Source organism: Heterocephalus glaber, unplaced genomic scaffold (assembly GCF_053883595.1).
Source record: "Heterocephalus glaber isolate CG9 unplaced genomic scaffold, H.glaber_assembly_v1.0 deba00001429, whole genome shotgun sequence".
Lineage (NCBI taxonomy): Eukaryota > Metazoa > Chordata > Mammalia > Rodentia > Bathyergidae > Heterocephalus > Heterocephalus glaber.
This window is the reverse complement of record NW_028258294.1, coordinates 16486942-16507276: the sequence shown is the minus strand read 5'-3', so window position 1 is coordinate 16507276 and position 20335 is coordinate 16486942. Positions and strand designations below refer to the sequence as shown.

At 37.7% G+C, this 20335-nt stretch overlaps 1 long non-coding RNA gene across 1 annotated transcript in view; it reads left to right on the top strand.

Moving 5' to 3' along the window:
- The first annotated feature begins 1072 nt into the window (after window positions 1-1072).
- Window positions 1073-20335, top strand: part of LOC110346942 (uncharacterized) — a 51980-nt gene continuing 32717 nt past the window's right edge. The window contains exon 1 of the long non-coding RNA XR_015451627.1: window positions 1073-1346. This is a non-coding gene — a long non-coding RNA (uncharacterized LOC110346942). The remainder of the gene's footprint in view (window positions 1347-20335) is intronic.

Sequence of the window (20335 nt, the reverse complement as noted above, 5' to 3'; positions counted from 1 at the left end):
AGCCCATCAAAGATACAGTGAACCCAGGGCTGGGGATTTAGCTCAGTGGTTCCCCTGCCTGCCCTGCAAGGGCAAGGACCGGAGTTCGATCCCCGGTACCAAAAAAACCACAAAACCCCAAAACCCCCCAAAAGTTACAGTGAACCCTTGACTTATGAGCTCGTTCGGTTCCTGAGGGCTGATTGTAACTAAGTGAATACAGCTGAGATCTGAATGGTTTACCTGGGTACACACTATAGATAACAAGAGACAGATGAATCTTCCATTAACCTAATTAATTAACCCACATTGTTCATATGTTAGGCCGGTTGTAACTTGAGGGTCCACTGTATTCTTGATGTCATTGCTAGCCTTTCATTTCGGTTTTTGTACACTATCTCTCTGTTTACATTGCCCATCTGTTCTTGCATGTTGTCAACATTATCCACTGAAGCTTGCTCTGTTACTAATTCCCTTCCTAACCTGTGTTTATGGGTTTTTAGTATGCCTTTGATATTTTTCCTTGACCGTCAGACATGATATACAGTGGACTCTCAAGTTACGACTGGCCTGACATACGAACAACGTGAGTTAATTAGGTTAATGGAAGATTCATCTGCCTCTTGTTATCTATAGTGTGTACCAGCCAAACATCCCGATCTCAGCTGTATTGACTTAATTACATCCAGCCCTTGGGAACCAATGGAGTTCATAAGTCAAGGGTCCACTGTATTGGGTAAAAGGAACTGCTATGGATAGGATCTTATTAATGTAGTGGTAAGTATGGAGGGAGGGAATTTTTCTATGGCCCTGTGATTAAGCTTCAGTCTTCTAATGAGTGTCAATTTTACATGTTTTTTTGGTTTGTGTTTTGAGGCACTTAGGATTGAATTCAGAGTGTTACACATGCTAGGCAGTACTCTATCACTGACTACATGCCCAGCCCAGATTTTTAGCCCCGTTTCCACTGCCAGGTCCAACAGGTTGGTGGGGGGCCTGGAGTGGGGACTGTAGTTGGATGTTTCCATTCCTCCAGATTAGAGGCTGATAAAAATCCGGTAGGTTGGGCTCTTGTTAAATAGCTTCACCCGAGTGCAGACCTTAGGGAGAACAGAATCCTCTGGCGTGTTTCAAAATAATTCCTTTCTCTTCTTCCTAGGACAGTGATTTTTCCCCTTCATGTTTACTGGGAGAATCTCAGAGCACCAAGAGATGAAGTTACAAAAGTGAAGCTCCCCTTTTTCCAACATGTTTGGGTCCCTCTGGATATTTCTCAGCATTGTTCACGTTGAGTAGCCACCAATTCATCAATTATAATGTAGATTTTTCTGGCCACATCACTGGTTCGCAGGAGGATTTCTGCTCTGGTACGTTGCGATTTTCTGTACCTACCAGTTTGTGTATTTAATTTTGGGGCTGTGCTTTTCCCTATGACCTCATATCTCTAGCAGAACTAAGAAGAGTTGTTGACTTTTAAATTTCTTTGCATGCCTGGCCAGAAACTGGCGGAGCTTGAAATACTACACCCCACCCCCACCCCACCCCCACCCCACCAAGTGTGTCAGGCTTGTTTTTGTCTCAGCGACTTTGTGCTTGCTGTTCCTTTGCTTGGAGTATTTTCCTTTGACTTCTCATTATACCAAGATTTTCATGAGTGTCATCTAAATTTCACAGTATTTTTTCTTTGCATCATTTTTAAAGTATGTTTCCCTCATCTTGCTAACAGCACTCTATTTGATTTATTATCCTTGTTACTATCCAAAATTTAATTTTATTTAATTATGCATTTGTTTACTTTGTGTTGTCTGATTTATTTATCGATGTATTCCTAGCACCATGATCTTTGCCTGGTTAATGTTCAATAAATATTTATGGGTTTGTTGACTGGATGAAGAAATTCTAGGTATGCTCTCTCACCTGAAAGAAATCAGGGTAGATGCTGAGAATATCTCATGATGAGTAATGCAAAGCTAGCTGGTCAGTTCTTGATGGGACTAGGGGGAATGATAGAAAAACCTAGAAGCACAGTCTCCCTTTTCACCTATGCATAAGTGAGAGAGCTGCTCAAGAAAATGAGAGAAAACTAAACTAAAGCAAAAAGCCATAAAAAGTACAGGTAAATTCTGAGTGTTCACCATGTCCCTGGCCCTGTTATAAATGCTTCATGTGCAGAGCAAGTTTTAGTCATCCTCACACTACCAGGTGAGGCAGGCAGGGGCTGTTAACTCTGTTCCATGTACAAAAAGCCCAGTTTGAGGAGATTAAGTAATTTTCCAGGTGTTAATAATTTTTTTTTTTTTTTTTTTTTGGTACCAGGGATCAAACTCGGGACCTTGTGCTTTCGAGGCAGGTGGTAAAACCACTGAGCTAAATCCCTGGCCCAACACTTTTTAATTTAGGTAAAACTGAGGATTCAGATCAGGTGGGTTTTACTTCGGGATTTTCAAATTTTAAAGGTATTCTGGATTTAACTTATTGTGGGAAAACAAACAAGTTGTAATTTTGGGCTTACAGAGATCAAATGCACCTGAATCTGCCCTTTGAAAAATCAGTTTACATCAATTTACTTTCCGAGCCTTTGATTCTTGAACTTTAAAATGGAAGTGATAGTTTTGGAAAAGAATAAAAGTTGTTTTCTAGATAGGTGATTTGTCAAAAATTAGTGTGCCAGTAAACACATACTGCATGTCTTCTGAAAGCTCTACAGACCAGGTATCATGTTTTGTAGTGGAGGAAATTGCACCTGTCTCCCTCCTTGGGGAATTTGTTACCCTGGCTTCAAGACTCTCCAAACTCCGTTGCAATGGGTTGCTGCAGATTTCTTTTCTCAACTATACTCTGAGCTCCATGAGGGCAGGACATTTAAGACTAGGTGCATCCCTCAAATTTTGTATACAGAAAAGTTCACAAAAAGGTGATCATATTGGTTTCAGCTTTTTTCCTGGGGCAAACTGTTTGACATACACAAGTTAAAGAGGGAAATGCTTTATTTGGCTTATAGTTTCAGTCTATAGGTGGGAGGTTTCATTGCTGTGTTGTGGTGAAGCAGAATCACATGGTGGAAGGAGGTGGTGAAGCAAAACTGCTCCTTTTGTAGCAGCCAGGAACCAGCACAGGAGCAGAGCGCAGCAAGAGATACAGCTGCCAAAGACCTGCCCCAGTAACCGGGGTCTACACCAGGGCTGCCTCCCAATAGCACAGTGAGCTTGAATAGCAGGGAGTAATCCACTGATGATCATAGTGTGTGCACAATCCAGTCTCCTCTCTGTGAGTCTCTTAATCCTGTCAAATTGACAATTAAGATTAACTGGCACAGTGATAGCAAAGATTTTTACTACAGTGACTGGTCTGAATATTCTCTATTACAACATGAAAAATTAGATCTTTGGATTAGACCCAGAGTTCTGTTTAGTTACATTTTCATATAGTTCTGCTGGTTAAGATAATACAGATTTGAAAAATTGTTGGAGTTGAATTTTTGTGATCTTTTAGTTTCAATTTCCCTCATTTCGCATTTGACTTGTGAGCCCACCTTTGGCTCATGTAGGGGGACTGCTTCTATGTAATGTGGGTTAATGAAGAGCATCAGTTTTGATGATCTGCTGTTTGAAACCAAACATTGAGATTTATGAATTTGTATGTTTGGGAAAAATAATTTATGTCTTTGACCCTTAATTTCTTTATTTGTAAAATGGAATTAATGACAATTGTTATAGTTAAAAACACTCAGCAAATATCTTCTTAATATATTTTGGTTGCCTATTTTTCTTCTCCTGAATTCAAAATCAGCCCTTACCTCAAAACTGCTCTTGTGTTATTATGAAGTCATGAGAGAAGCTGATAATGTCCTGTGTCACCTGTTTTCTCATGTTCTTTTTACTAATAGAACCCTCTGAGTTTTTTTCTGGCATATTTCCACTCAAAGCTTAGCTTTGTCAGGATTGCTTACAATTATATGTTACTTGTGACAAAGTTCTAGGTCAGTGGTATAACAGTGGTGCCCATGTGAATAATTGCCTGGCCCATGTTCTCAAGTTAAAGCTGTTAAGGTCCACTTCTTTCATTTCCTTCCCACAGGCTAGAATGCAGACATGGCTATAGTGAGAAAGTTTTGACCTTGTGAATTTGGAGATGACTTTGTGGATTTGGCAATGGAAGAGAAATAAGATAGAAGGAATTTGGGTCATTTGATGACCATATGGACAAGGGTGTCTCTGTGAACCAAACTGTCAGATTAGATTTTTATGTGAGGAAAATATACCTTCTCTTTTACTTAAAAATTTTCCCTTACTTAAAATTCAAGCTGTTCAAGCTGTTAAGCCTAAATCAAAATGTGTACAAAGTAGATATCAACCAAACCAGGTCCTAAACCCTACTGAAATGAGAGATTTAGGTAAAAGTCAAAATTCTAAGAATTTTAAGTGCAACTAATAGAAAAGAAAACCTATAATATAAATTGATAGACTTTTCTATGGAAGATAGCATAACGTCTCCATCTAGCATGGAAAATTCATATATTGACCTCTCCTGGACTGCACAGTGTCCTGTGTCCCTGTCCTATCTCATCTGTATAAATATTAAAAATATAAAGTTATAATATTTGAAAGATAAACAGAGGATTATTAATATTAGGACTAGGACCTTCTATTGTCAAAGAAAGCCTTTTGTGTGTGTAGGAATTGGTAAGCCAGAGGTGTGCTATGAATTAATTTCCTCAGGCTGTCATGTGCGAAAACAAGATTCCTTTCTCAGCTGCCTGCCATGACAGTGTCTGGACACGCTTTCAGCTTAACTTGAGAGAGGAAGTCACTACATTTTATTGGTGGAGATTAAGACATCTGTTGAGCAGCCTATATCATATAACTCCCCACATAAACATGCAGCCCAAAGTGTCTATAGCAGTGAGGCTGAGAGCTCTGGAATAAGGCCACCCCAGAAGGTAGCAGGGAAGGAGATGTGGAAGAGGTCTGAGGAGAGCTGCTCAATTCCTGGCTGCAGTCATTCTCAAGTTCTGCATCTTTTAGTTACATAAGCCAATACATATCTCTACTTCTCTCTCTCTTGTATAAGTTGGTGTAAATGTGGTTTCTGCCGCTTGAAATCAGAAGAGTTTTGATTATTTTTCTTCACTTAATACTTGGCAAATGGTTCTCTCCTCTCTAATTTTGGTTGCTCTAAAAGCTTTCTTCTCTAGAATCTTGTTGGGTGAACAATCAGATCTGGTCCTCTGGAAAATATTAAGTAGACTTTTAGTCTGGTTTGTGGATGACTTTTCATGGATTATTTTAAGCATATGTCTGCTTACCAAGTACTGATCATTACTGATGACCTATCATATAGGTAACCTATGAGCAACCATTCTCTGGAGACTGAGGCTTAAATAATGTGATGGAAGTATTTGGCACAAGGAATCTAGAAACTGAAAATTTCTGATTCTAAAATATGAGAGTGTTATATCTTGAATTGTGTCCCCCCCCCCAAAAGATGTTAAAATCCTAACCTTCAGTACCTGGAATGTGACCATCTTTAAAAAAAAATAAAAGACTTTCTAAAGAACTAGAAGCTACATAAGGTCATTAGGGTGAGGTCTAATCCAGTGTGACTTTCTCCTCAGAGAAGGAGACAGTTTGAACACAGATACACATAGGTGGAATGCCATGTCAAGGTGAAGGCAGGGATTGGGGTAAAGCATGTACAAGCTGAAGAACACTGAGGAGTGCTATCGAGCCATTAGAATGTGGGGAATGGATTCTTCCTTATTACCCTTCAAAGGATCTAATTCTGATAACCCCTTGAGCTTGTACTTCTAGATTCTAGAACTATGAGATAATGAATTTCTGTGGGTTGTCACCCTGCTTGCAGTACTTTGTTATGATAGCTCTAGCAAATTATACAGATTGTAGGGAGAAATTCTCTTTTTTTGCTTAAATTCTTTTATGGGTACATTTTAGATATACAATACATTTACATTTATCATTGGGTGCTTGTATCTGTACATGATGTATCTTGGATCTTACTTTTTCCCCATTACCTGTGCGCCCTTCCCTATTTACATAGACTTTGTTTCCATTTTTTTCTCTTCTCATAATTTTTCCTTTCCCTCTTTCCTTTCCCCTTCCCCTCCCACTTCCCCTACCCCTTTGGACCTTTTCTTCCTATTTCAAATTATCAATTATTCATTTTAATCATTTTAACCCTTGTTTACACTATCAGTTTCTCACACTAGAGAAACTATTCGGTATTTACACATGTGGGTCCTATTTATTTCACTTAAGAGTATGGCTTTGATATGCATCCATTTAGCTATGAATGTCTCTAGTTTTTCATTCTTTATAGCTGAGTAGTACTCCATTTTATTTAAAAAACCACATCTTCTTTATCCAGTTTCCAGTTGATGGGCACTTGGGCTGTTTCCAAGCTTTAGCTATTACAAACTGTGCTGCTATAAACATGGGTGCACATATATTGCTGTGGTATGATTTTTTAAATTCTTTTGGAATGATACCCAGCAGGAGAATAGCTGGGAAAAATGGGACCTCTAGTCCTAGTTCTTTGAGGTATCTCCATACTGATTTCACAGTGGTTGCATCAGTCTGCACTCCCACCAACAATGGAGAAGGGTTCTTTTCAAATAGTGAGAAATTCTATTGTCTCACTGCTAAGAAGATGCTACCATTCAGCTCCTCAGAGGAGGAAGGGTTAATTAGGCTGAATGTTCTGTGAAGTTGAACCAGTCCTGGGGAGCATTATATTTATTGTTCTAAGAAAGATTTATTATGATCACACATTAGAGTTAGACATTTATGGTAATTATTTTTGAATATTTAAGTAGGTTCTTTAGGTTTTAACACATAAAATGTTATATATTTCTTATGTATCTCATTGCAGTTGAAATTGTATGTTGTGTTTTATTGTTAGTTTTGGTTATTAAATTAGAATCATTCAATAAGAAGTTGTTAATTTAATTTACATCACATGTTAAACATTTAGAAAGGCCATAAAATATTAGGAATAAAATTGTCTTCAGTTTTTTTAGATTGGATAATTTGCTCTTTTTAGAATAAAAATTCTTAAATCAGCTAGATAGAAACTACAGTCCTGACAAATAATTTCTTTGCTCAAAATATGATAATTCCTCTTTCATAGTGGGTGTTTAAACTTAGGTTTGTGTGCCATTTATCAATCTGTTGCATCTCAGCTCCACATTCATGCTTCATAACTTTCTCTACAATAATGGGTGGAATTTCTGTGTCTTAGTCATTTTCTTGTTGTTGAGACAAAACACAATACCCATAATTTGTTTTTCTTTCTTAAATTCTTTTATTGGTACATTTAAGGTATACAATACATTTACATTTATCTTTGGGAACTTGTACCTTTACATAATGTATCTTGGTTCTTATTTTTTCCCCATTCCCCTGCCCTCCCTTCAACTCCTCCACCCCTCCCTATTTACAAAGACTTTGTTTCCATTTTTTCCTTTTCTTATATTCTTTCTTTTCCCTTCTTTGCTTTCTCCTACCCCTCCCACTTTCCCTTCCCCTTTGGAACTTTTCTTCCTATTTTACATTATCAATTATTCTAATCATTGGTATATTTTAGTTATACAATATAATGCCATTCATCATTGGAAATTTGCACCTTTACATAATCTCTCTTGGTTCTTATTTTTTACCCTTCCCCTGCCCTCCCTTCAACCCCCCCCATTCCTCCCTATTTACACAGACTTTGTTTCCATTTTTCCATTTTCTCATATCCATTCCATTCCCTTCTTTCCTTTCCCCTACCCTCCCACTTCCCTTCCCCTTTGCCATTTTACTTCTTATTTCACATTATCTATTATACCTTTTAGTCCTTATTTATGCTTTCAGTTTCTCACACTAGAGAAACTATTCAGTATTTATACATGTGTGTCCTATTTATTTCACTTAAGAGTATCACCTCAATGGGCATCCATTTAGCTATAAATGTCTCTAATTTCTCATTTTTTATGGCTGAGTAGTACACCATTTTATTTAAAAACCCCCACATATTCTTTATCCAGTCTCCAGTTGAAGGGCATTTGGGCTGTTTCCAAGTTTTAGCTATCACAAACTGTGCTGCTATGAACATGGGTGCACATATATCACTGTGGTATGATGCTTTTAATTCTTTGGGGAAGATGCCCAGCAGGGGAATAGGTGGGTCAAATGGGACTTCCAGTCCTAGTTCTTTGAGATATCTCCATGATTTCCACAGTGGTTGCACCAGTCTACACTCCCACCAGCAGTGGAGCAGGGTTCCTCTTTCCCCACAGCCACCAGCATTTGTTATTGGTTGATTTCATGAGAGCAGCCATTTTTTGTGGAGTGAGGTGGAATCTCAGTGTTGTTTTCATTTGCATCTCTCGAATGACCAGTGATGTGGAACATTTTTTCGTATGTTTATTTGGTATTTCTACTTCTCTGAGAAATGTCTGTTCATTTCAGATGCCCATTTTCGGATTGGGTCTTTAAATTTGGAAGGTCTGATTTTTTAAAGTTCTTTATAGATTCTAGATAGTAGACCTTTGTCTGAGGAAAAGCAGGTGATTTTTTTCCCACATTGTGGGTTGTCTCTTCACACTGTTGGTAGTTTGTCTTGCTGTGCAGAAGGTTTTTAATGAGAAGAGGTCCCATTTGTTGATTGTTTGTGCTAGTTCCCAGAAGAAACTGAAGTTTTCTTCATAAAATCTTTTCCTACACCAATGTCTTCAAGAGTTCTACCTAACCTCTGTTCCAACTGGTTCAGAGTTTCTATTTTAATATTTAGATCTTTAATCCATTTCGATTTTAGTTTAATGCATGGTGAGAGATATAGGTCTAGTTTTAATCTTTGGTAAGTTGAAACCCAGTTTTTCCAGCACCATTTATTAAAGAGGCTATCTTTCCTCCAGTGAGGGTGTTTGGCTCCTTTATTGAAGATGAGATGGCTGAGTGTGTCTGACATTGTTTCTGCATCTTTTACTCTGTTCCACTGGTCCTCAGGTCAGTTTCTTTGCCAGTACCAAGCTGTTTTTATCACAGTAGCTTTGTAGTATAGTTTCAAGTTGGAGACTGTGATACCCCCTGCCATGTCTCTGTTACCTAGAATTGCTTTTGCTATTGTGGGTCTCTTCTTGCTCCAAATGAATTTTTGGATTGTTTTCTCAAGGTCCATGAAGAATGCTGTTGGGATCTCAATTGGAATTGCACTGAATCTATATAGCAGTTTTGGAAGTATGGTCATTTTCACTATATTGATCCTTCCTACCCAAGAGCAGGGTGTGTCTGTCCATTTTCTGATATCATCTTCAATCTCTCTTTTCAGAGTGCTATAGTTTTCAGAGAAGTCCTTGATTTCTTTCATTAGGTTGATTCTTAGACATTTCAGTGTTTTGGATGCTATTGTGAAAGGAATTATTTGCCCTATTTCTCTCTCAGTGAATTTGTCATTTGTGTAGAGGAAAGCTATTGATTTTTGTGTGTTGACCTTGTATCCAGCTACTTGACTGAATTTGGTTATTAAATCTAGAAGATTTTTGGTGGAGTTCTTGGGGTCTTCTATGTAGAATATCATGCAGTCTGTAAATAATGACAATTTGACTTCTTAATTTCCCATCTTTATTCCTTTTATTTCTTTCTCTTGTCTAATTGCCATGGCTAATGTTTCCAAACTATACTGAACAAGAGTGGTGATAGTGGACATCCTTGTCTTGTTCCTGATTTTAGTGTGAAGGATTTCAGTTTTTGACCATTTAGTATGATACTGGCTGTTGGTTTTTCATAGATGGCTTTTATCAGTTTGAGGTAGAGACTATCTATTCCAATTTTTTGTAGGGTTTTTTTCATCAATGTGTGTTAGATTACGTTAAATGCGTTTTTTGCATCTATGGAGATAATCATATGGTTTTTGTCCTTGGCTCTATTGATATAATGTATTACATTGATTGATTTGTATATGTTGAACCATCCCTGTATCCCTGGCATGAATCCAACTTGATTAGGGTGTATGATCTTCTTGATGGTCTTCTGCATTCTATTTGCCATTATCTTATTAAGGATTTTTGGATCTATGTTCATTAGTGAAATTGGCCTATAGATCTCTTTTTTGGTTCAGTCTTTCTCTGCTTTGGGGATCAAGGTGATGCTTGCTTCCAGGAATGAATTTGGGAGTATTGCTTCCCTTTCAATTTCACTGAAGAGTTTAAACAGTAGTGGCAGCAGTTCCTCTCTAAATGTCTTGTAGAATTCAGCAGTGAAGCCATCAGGACCTGGGCTTTTCTTAGTTGATAAGTTTTGAATTATGTTTTCAATTTCATTGGTTGATATTGGGTTGTTTAGAATGTGTAGGTCTTCATTCAACTTTGGTAATTCATATGTATCTAGGAATGTGTCCATTTCTTCTGTGTTTTCCATCTTATTGACATATAGGTTCCGGAAGTAGTTATCGATGATCCTCTGGATTTCTGCTGGGTCTGTTGTAATTTCACCCTTTTCATTCCTCATTGCATGGATTTGGGCCTTTTCTTTCCTTTTTCTGATAAGGCTGGCTAAGAGTTTGTCAATTTTGTTTATTCTTTCAAAGAACCAACTCTTGGCTTCATTGATTCTTTTGTATCATTCTCTTAGTCCTCATTGCATTGATTTTGCTCTGATCTTTATGATTTCCTCCCTTGTGTGAGCTTTGGGTTTGTCCTGCTCTTCTTTTTCTAGAAGCTTGAGGTTCATTATCAGGTTGTTTAATTGGGCTCATTCTGTTTTCCTAACATGTGTATTCACTGCTAGTAATTTCTCTCGTAAGACTCCTTTCATTGTGTCCCATAGATTCCGATATGTTGTATTGTCATTGTCATTTAATTGAAGGAACTGTCTGATTTCTTCTTTAATTTCCTCTGTGACCCATTGGTTATTCAGAAGTGTGTTGTTCAATTTCTACGTGTTTATGAAATTTTTCCAGTGTCTTTTGCTATGGATCTCCAATTTCATCACACTATGGTTTGATAATGTACAGGGGATAACTTCAATTCCTTTGCACTTACTTAAACATGTTCTATGTGTGAGTATGTGGTCTATTTTGGAGAATGACCCATGTGCAGCTGAGAAGAATGTGTATCCTCACTTTGTGGGGGTGGAATACTCTGTAAACATCTGTTCATTTGTTCAAGAGTTCGATTGAGTTCTAGTATTTCATTACTTATTTTTTGTCTAGTTGATCTATTTCTGATAGTGGGGTATTGAGGTCCCCCACCACAATTGTATTAGTGCATATATGACTTTTCATGTCTGTTAGTATTTGTTTTATATAGTTGGGCACACTAGTGTTTGGTGCATAGATATTTATGATTGTCATCTCTTCCTCTTGGATTCTTCCCTTTACAAGGATGTAGTGTCATTCTTTGTCTCTCTTAATCAGTGTTGGTTTGGAATCTACTTGATCTGCAAAGAGGATAGCTACTCCGGCTTTTGTTCAGGTTCCCATTGCATGGAGTATTGTTTTCCACCCTTTAACTTTCAGTCTGAGTTTCCTTTTGAATTAAGTGTGTTTCTTGTATGCAGCATATTGTTGGATTTTGCTTCACCCATTCTGCCAGTCTATTTTTTTGATTGGTGAATTGAGACCATTACCATTGATGGTTATACTGAAACATATTGATTTATCATTGCCATAACTTTTTTCTTTTGTTGGGTTCTTCCCCTTTACATTTAATTTCTTGTCATGCCCAATGGGTTCATTCTGCTTTGCTTCATGGGGTTGTGATCCTCATTGTTCCTAGGATATTGTCTAAAAGTTTTTGGAGTGCTGGTTGGTATTCATGAAGTTCTTAAGGGGTTCTTCGTCATGAAAGTATCTTATTTCTCCATCAATTTTACAAAATAGTTTTGGAGGGTACATTAATCTGGGTTGGAAGCTGTTTTCCTTTAGCACTTGGAATACATCACTCCAAGCTCTTCTTGCCTTGCTGGTTTGTGTTGAGAAGTCTGCTGTGATTCTGATGGGCTTTCCTTTGTATGTGATTAGTTTCTTTTCTCTAACTGCTTGTAGAACTTTGTTCTTCTGTTGAGTTTCTGGAATCTTAACAATTATATGCCTATGTGTAGATTTATTTTGATCAAGGCTATTTGGAGTCCTATATGCCTCACTTATCTTTATGTCAAATTCTTTTCCTCAGCTTGGGAAGTTTTCTGCCATCACTTCTGTGAAGAGTTTTTTTTTTTTTTTATGTCATCTGGACTCTCTCCTGTTCCTTCTTTGACTCCATTCAGTCTTATGTTATTCTTCTTTGCATTGTCTAGCAGCTGCTGGATTGATTGCTCATGTTCCCTTATAATTTTGAAGCAATTTTTCTTTTCCTGGTCACTAATTGCAATCTTCTTTTCCTGGTCACTAATTGCAATCTTATCTTCTATATCTGAAATTCTGTCCTCACATTGGCTCATTCTGCTGTGTAGAATTTCAATGGAGTGTTTGATCTCCTTTAAATCTATTTCATCTGTTTTATGGATTCCATTTGTTTCCTATGTTAGAATTCCATCCTGTTCCTCAGTTCCTCTCTTGATTTATTAATCATGTCTTGCGCTAGGAGCACAATTTCTGCTGTTATCTGAGAAAGTATTTCTGATTTCATTTTTTCCAGATCCTCTTTTGTTGCCAGTTCAGTGGGGCCAGGTGGTTAAGTATCAGAGTGTTCCATCTCATTTCCCTTTCGGGTTTCTGTAGGTGATCTGGAAGTCTCGTTTTGAGACTTATTTACATGTCCTCTCATTTTGACCCAGGGAAGGGGGGGCATTGTTGGCGCCCATGTGGCTCACCTCCTCTGAGCTTTGTGGATTGGGACAGTGGCTCAGAAGCCCCTTCCTCTGGCCTTGGAGTGGCGGGACAGATGGTGGCCTGGAAGCCCCTTCCTCTGGGCCAGGAGTAGGGGGATGGACCATGCCCCAGAAGCCCCCACCTCTGGGCTGGGAGGGCCAGGACAGACAGCAACCTAGAAGCCCCTTCCTTTGGGCCAGGAGCAGTAGGATGGACGGTGGTTCAGGGGTCCCTTCTTCTTGGCTGGGATTGGTGGGATGGATAGCGGCCTGGACGCCCCTTCTTTTGGGCTGGGAGCATTGGAATGGACAGTGGCCCAGAAGCCCCTTCCTCAAAGCCAGAAGCATTGGGATGGTGGCTCAGAAGCCTCTTCTTCTGGCCTGGGAGCAGCGGGATGGGTGGTGGCCTGGAAGCCCCTTCCCTGGGCTGGGAGCAGTGGGACAGTGGCTCGAAGCCCCTTCTGCTGGGCCAGGCAATTGTTTCAATTCTTTTGGGAGATACCCAGTAGAGGAATAGGTGGATCAAATGGGACCTCTAATCCTAGCTTTTTGAGGCATCTCTATGCTGATTTCCCCAGTGGTTGCACCAGTGTGCACTCCCACCAACAATGGAGAAGGGTTCCTTTCTCTCCGCAACCCCACCAGCATTTGTTATTGGTTGATTTCTTGATAGCAGCCACTCTTTCTGGGGGTGAGGTGGAATCAAAGTGTTGTTTTCATCTGCATCTCTCAAATGACCAGTGATGTTGAACATTTTTTTTCATATGTTTATTTACTGCTTTTACTTCTTTGAGAAACATCTGTTCATTTCAGATGCCCATTTTTGAATTGGGTCTTTAAATTTGGGTGTCTGATTTTCTTAAGTTCTTTATATATTCTAGATAGTAGTACTTTGTCTGAGGTACAGCTGCTAAAACTTTTTTTCCCACATTGTAGGTTGTCTCTTAGCTCTGTTGGTGATTTCTCTTGTAGTGCAAAAGCTTTTTAATAAAATGAGATCCCAGTTGATTCTTTGTGCTAGTTCCTGTGCTACTGAAGTTCTGTTCATGAAGTCTTTTCCTATGCCAATGTCTTCAAGAGTTCTACCTAACTTATCTTCCAGCAAGTTTAATGTTTCTGTTTTAATATTTAGATCTTAATCCTCTTTGATTTTAGTTTAATGTATGGTGACAGATATGGGTCTAGTTTTAATCTTTGGCAGGTTGAAATTCAGTTTTTCCAACACCATTTTTTCTTTTTATTGTTACTGGGGATCTAACTCAGGACCTTGCACTTTTGAGGCAGGTGACGAAATCACTAAGTTAAATCCCCGGACCCCAGTGCCATTTATTAAATAGGCTATCTTTCCTCCAGTGAGGATAATTGGCTCCTTTGTCAAAGATGAGGTGGCTGAGTTTGCAGTTGTTTCTGCATCTTCTAATCTATTCTGCTGATCCTGGGGTCTGTTTCTTTGCCAGTACTATGCTGTTTTTATCACAGTAGCTTTGTAGTATAGTTTCAATTTGGGGCTTGTGATATCCCATCATTTCTCTGTTGCCTAGGATTGCTTTTGATATTCTAGGTCTCTTGTGGTTCTAAATGAATTTTTGGATTGTTTTCTCTAGTTTTGTGAAATATACTGTTGGGATTTCAATTGGGATTGCATTAAATCTATATAGCAGTTTTGGAAGTATGGCCATTTTCACTATATTGGTTCTTTCTACCCAGGGACAAGGGATGTCTTTCCATTTTCTTATATCTTCTTCAATCTCTTTCAGTGTGCTGTAGTTTTCAATGTAGAGTTCTTTTGCTTCCTTCATTAGTTTGATGCCTAGATATGTCATTTTTTGGGATGCTATTGTGAAAGGAATTGTTTCCCTAATTTCTCTCTCAGTGAATCTGTTATTTGTGTATAGGAAAGCTGTAGAGTTTTAAGTGTTGACGTTGTATCCAGCTACTCTACTGAATGTGTCAATTAAGTATGGAAGTCTTTTGGCAGAGTTTTGGGGGTCTTCTATGCAGAGTATCATACCGTCAGCAAATAATGACAGTTTAACTTCTTCCTTTCCTATCTTTTTTCCTTTTATTTTTTTCTCTTGTATATTTGCTGTGACTAATGTTTCCAGAACTATAGTGAACAGGAGTGGTGATAGTGGACATCCTTGTGTTGTTCCTGATTTTAGCATCAACACCCACAACTTGAGAGGTTTATTTCAGCTGTTTTTTTTTTTTTTTTTTTTTTTTTGGTAAAGGGGATTGAACTGGGGACCTTGTGAGGCAGGCAGTGGCACCACTGAGCTAAATCTCCAGCCCTAGTTCAGCTGTTTTTAGAGGTTTCAGTTCATAGCTGGCATTCTCCAAGGCAGAAACTATCATGGAAGGGCTGGATGGGGGAGAAAAGCTGCTCCTGTCCTGGTGGCCAGGAAGCAGATAGAGATAGGAAGGAGTTGTTGGAGAAGATACACCCTTCCAGGTCATACCCCTGTGACTCACCCTTTCCAAGTAAGCCCCACCTCCTAAGTGCATGTCAGCTATGAACTCATCAGTGGATTTGTCCATTATTGAGTAGAGCACCCCAATAATCCAGTCACCTTCCAAACACCTGAAGCTATTGAAGGACACTCCATATCCAAATCATAAGATCCTCTAAGTGTTTTACCTTTACAGTGAGATGTGGTTAAACTTTCTCAGTGCATGGACTATAGAAGGTGGACTATAGGGATATTTCAGGAAGGTGGGGCAACTCTTACTGGTTGGAGGCTGTATGATTGGTCAGCTGTGTGAGTAGAAGAATGTGCAGTGGTGCTCTGCCTCAGGCACATGACTCGAACACAGGATCTCTCTGACATTGCAGCACTGGTCTGGTCTGGCAATCACTTTTCTGTGTCCCTCCCAACCTGGATGAGATGCCCTCCAAAAAACACTCACATCCTCCATTTACATGGATGCTAGCCTACTGTTCAGAGCTCTTCTGTGCCCAGAGGTTTGCTTCTTACTTGATCAGTTACTGTGGACCAACTCTGGTTTGGCCCCACATAGAAATTTTTTTCTCCATCCAGTGGATTTCAGTCTACCTTCTCTAATAAAATCTAAATCATATTTTTAGAGAGAGTACTTCCTATCCAACTTTGTCCTTAGGTATTTTATTAGTTCTAGAGTAACCCATAGAGTTTTTTTGCATCTTATAGTATTATTTTTGCTTAATGATCATAATAAACTTTGGTTACATTGTATTTTTTGTCAGTTGTTCAGATCTACATCAAAAGTAGTAAAGAAAATTTGGAAGATACTGTAAAGGATATTTTCATATTGGATTCTTTGGGGAGAAATGATTGACTTGAATGATAATTTCTAATTTCAAAGCAAGCTAATATGTTTTCCTGAGTGTTAAAATAATGAAAACCAAATTTTTCTTTGAGGAAACCACTGCTGGCAGTCAATAATGCCTTTATTTACTGTGGCCACAGCAATCATCTGCACTAATGATAATTAATTTGAGAGAATTAGATGATTGATTCATTTAATGAACCTACAGGTAATTGTGAATTTCTTTACTAATGAGATCAGGGAAATGAGACCTGTTAATATTTAAAATAGTTTAAAATGGACATGCATATTCCTTAAAAGAATAAAGTATTACCATCATTTGAAATGAGTGCTTTGGTTTATTACTTCTAATTACTAGATCCATGCTTACATTTGTGATAAGAGCAAATTAGCACAAGATTTATTTGTTCACTTTGGACTCCTTCAATACATAGTGGCTATATGGAAACTGAATTTAAATGAATGGTGCTGCCACTATATACCCAGTGACTGTTTGATACTTTTTTTATTAAAAAATTTTTTCTTTTGAGACAGGGACTCATTATGTAGCCCAGGCTGGCCTCAAACTCTCAGCAATCCTCCTGTCTCAGTCTCCTAAGTGTTGAGATTACAGGCATGAGCCACCGTACTGGCTTGTCTGATACTTGTGACACTTACTAAGTAATTTAATAATGTGGCATAAGATGCTTCTCTCCCCATGCCCAAATCAATGCTTTAAAATAGTAGGCATATATTTAGGTTACAGCTCTGGTGATGTCTTGGGTGGGCACAGCTGGTTGTGATACATGGTTTATTAGCCATAACAAAATACCACAGAAGGGAGGCTTAACCAATAGTTGTTTATTTTCCCACAGTCTTGGAAGCTAGTCCAGATCTACGTATTGGCAGTTTGGTTACTTTTGAGATCTCTCTCCTTGTGGGTTGCCATTTTCTTCCTGTGTCCTCATATGATCTTTTCTCCATGTGCACACATTCCTAGTGTCTCTCTCTGCACAAATTTCTTCTTATAAACACAGGATCAGATTGGATTGCAGCCTATTCTAATGACCTCATTTTAAGCTAATCACCTCTTTAAAGGCCTTATCTCTAAATACAGTCACACCCTGAGGTTCTTTTTCAGTATACTAGTATAAATTTTTTTAGAGGAGGCAAATTTAATCAATAACATCGTGACTAAGCCTAGAAGGTAAAGGCACGGAGCCAGGGAGATTCAAAGATTTGAGGGCATTATTTACCCTAATCTACCGCAATGCTAACAAAATCTCTCTGAGATATATCTATTATATTTGTCATTTTGTAGATGACTGAAAATGAGGCTCAGCTGGACTTGAGTCCCTCCATAGCTGTGTTTTTTTTTTCTTGTATGGAACATTGTTGAACTAAAATGAAGGATCAAGGGAAATCTTTTTACTTTTAATTTTCATGTATTTGAATTTGAGGCAAGTTTGTATAGTTAGTGGCTAAAAATCTGAGCTCTTGCAAATAGCCTGCTTGAGATTTAATCCCAGCTTTAGCATTATCTTGGCTGTGGTTCATTAGGCAAGTCATTTAACTTGTATGTGTATCTGACCTTCATATAATGTGAGACTAAGAGTAATACCTGCCTTACAGAGTTATTAAGGAATTAAGTCTTTTAATATATGCACATCTTAGAACATTCCCCGGAACATATTAAACATTGTAAACTACTTTCTCTAACAGCAATGATAATTACTATAACCTTTTCTCATTTAATGAGACCTGAAAACAACACAATTCTCCTTTGATCAGGGTAAGATTCCCGTCATAAGAGTGATGAGCAGGTTAAGAATTTGGTTGAAAGCTGATCTCTTATTAATAGGGAATCAAATACTCCACTAAGAAATTCTCAAGTGTTGATATTTTAATTACACTATTTTTCCAAATGTTAATTTTCTATAACTCTACATTTTTGATAGAACTATTGTGCCAACTAACTACTTAAATTATTTTCTATAGCTTCAAGCTGATTTTTCAGCGTCTAGTTTCTCCTTCCTCCCAACCATTAAACATACTGATGTCAGAAGCAGATTCTGCAGAACATTGATTGCATGGTATCTTTTCAAGCCTTCAGTGGCTCTCTAGGTCTATGAGATAATGTTTCAACTCCTTATTCTAGTATGCAGGACAGTCCTCAAAGTGATAGCTTCACTTCCCACAATTCTCCAGGGGAACTTTTGACACTAGGCACCGGATGACACTGATCATTTTCCTATTGTGATTTTTTTCACCAACACCATTATTTTGCTCACATCTATTTCTTAGTAGTCTTTTTCTCCTCCCATTTCTCCACCTAGGGAATCTACCTCTATAACGTTAGGACTTGGTTTTAGTCTTTTGACTTTTCAGTGTTTCACGTTATCCATCAATTTTTTGTTAGAAAAAATAAAAACATTCTGAGTGTAGTTATATTATTTTAAGCAAATAATCTAATTATTTGTTTAAATTAATATTAAGGTTTTGCATTATGCTTATACAAATGCTATGGACAGCTGAGCATTGCAGTACACTGTGGTTATGCTTTTCCCTGAAGGGAGTAATAATTTTGTTGCTTATAGATTTGCATAGTTTTCTTTGTTCCAATCACTGATTCTTCCCATATCTTTCAAGAGCTCCTTGGAATAATTTTCCATACAGACAGTTGATTCTCATCTTCAGTCAGTTCAATTTATTTTTTCCTCAAAAGAAACCCTCAACTCTCATCTGGGGCTGGGGGTCATTTCTTTTGCCTGCTGAACTGCTTTCATCCTAGAACTTCCTTGGCATAAAATTCTCTTCACCTTTTTTCTAGTCTGGGTGTGGGTCATTGAGATTCTGAGTAAATTGTTCTGTATCTTTTTAGTGTAAACCTTGAGGGGAACATAATTTCCTAGAATATTGAGGATCCTTAGTTGCTAAATTCTGGAAAAAGGATTATTGCAGCAAATCTTAATGTATTTCAAAAATTGTGAGCTCAATATCCATTTAATAGAAGGACATTAGCTGAAAGTGAGTTTTAAACATTTCATTAAAGATAAGAATTTGGAACTTGTAATTCTTAACCATTTTTAGATGAAACGGTCAACTCCTGCTTTCTATAACCCTTTATCCTCATACAACTTTCCTCATGGTAGAAGAGGAGATAGATTCTCTATTTACTTTAATGACTAGTGGCTAAAAGAAGCAATCATAAAATTCAATGAACAAAGGAAAGATTATTGTGGGACAATTTCCTCTCTAGATCACTTAAACAGATTAATAAAAAAGAATATTTACTACCTACAGCTGTATCACCTTAGCCATGGATGGGCTGCCTCTAACTTTTTATGATAGTATAAAATTCATTTTTCACCTTTAAGTCTCCTTAAGTTGTCCCCATTGCATGATGAAATAGCTGAGGGATGAAATGTGTTCAGAATTTGTATTTGTATGTGCAAGTGTTGTATAAAGAAAGAGGAAATAAGTGAGATACTTCTGAATGGTTTAAATACCTGACCATTATTTATCACTTTTCATTAGTTTTCAATAAGACACTTCTGGGAGTAATACGTGTTTGAGAGAAAAGTGTGACAAACATAAGGGTTTCTGGCTATGAATTAATAAGTGCTCTTTTATTTTTTGTGTGATGTTGCAAGACATACTTTTGTCCTATGAAGAGATGTTTAAAGGAAAATTTGAGAAAGTAATTCTTATTTTTTTATGTCTTTTGGTCTACTGCAACTGAGCTACCTTTATAATTTCCGCCCTTTCCTATCCTCTTTTTCTTCTCTTCCTCCTTCAAACCTCCCTGCCCATTTTTTTCAGTTAACAAATATTTCTTAAGGAACTGATATATGTCAGGTATTAGGTACATAACAGAGAACAAAAGAAAGTCAATGACTCCAGGGTTTTTATATTCAATGAAAGGTAAGGTGGGAGGTTAGAGTTGTCAAGTTTACAGAGGTCCACTAATTTAATTTAAAGCAAAAATACTAATAGCTATCATCTGTACCTATCAAAAATTTATATGGAACCCCAAAAGATGATGAATATCTAAAACCATCCTGAGAAAGAAAAAAAATTGGAGGTATAACTCTCTATAGTTTCAGATTATATTACAAAGCTATAGTAATCAAGGATGTGGTACTACAATTAAACCAGTAGACACACAGACCAATGACATAGAATAGAAAAGGTAGAAATCCTTACACATATATAGTAAACTAATTTTCAAGATGGCCCAAAGAATACACAATGTGGGAAAGGAA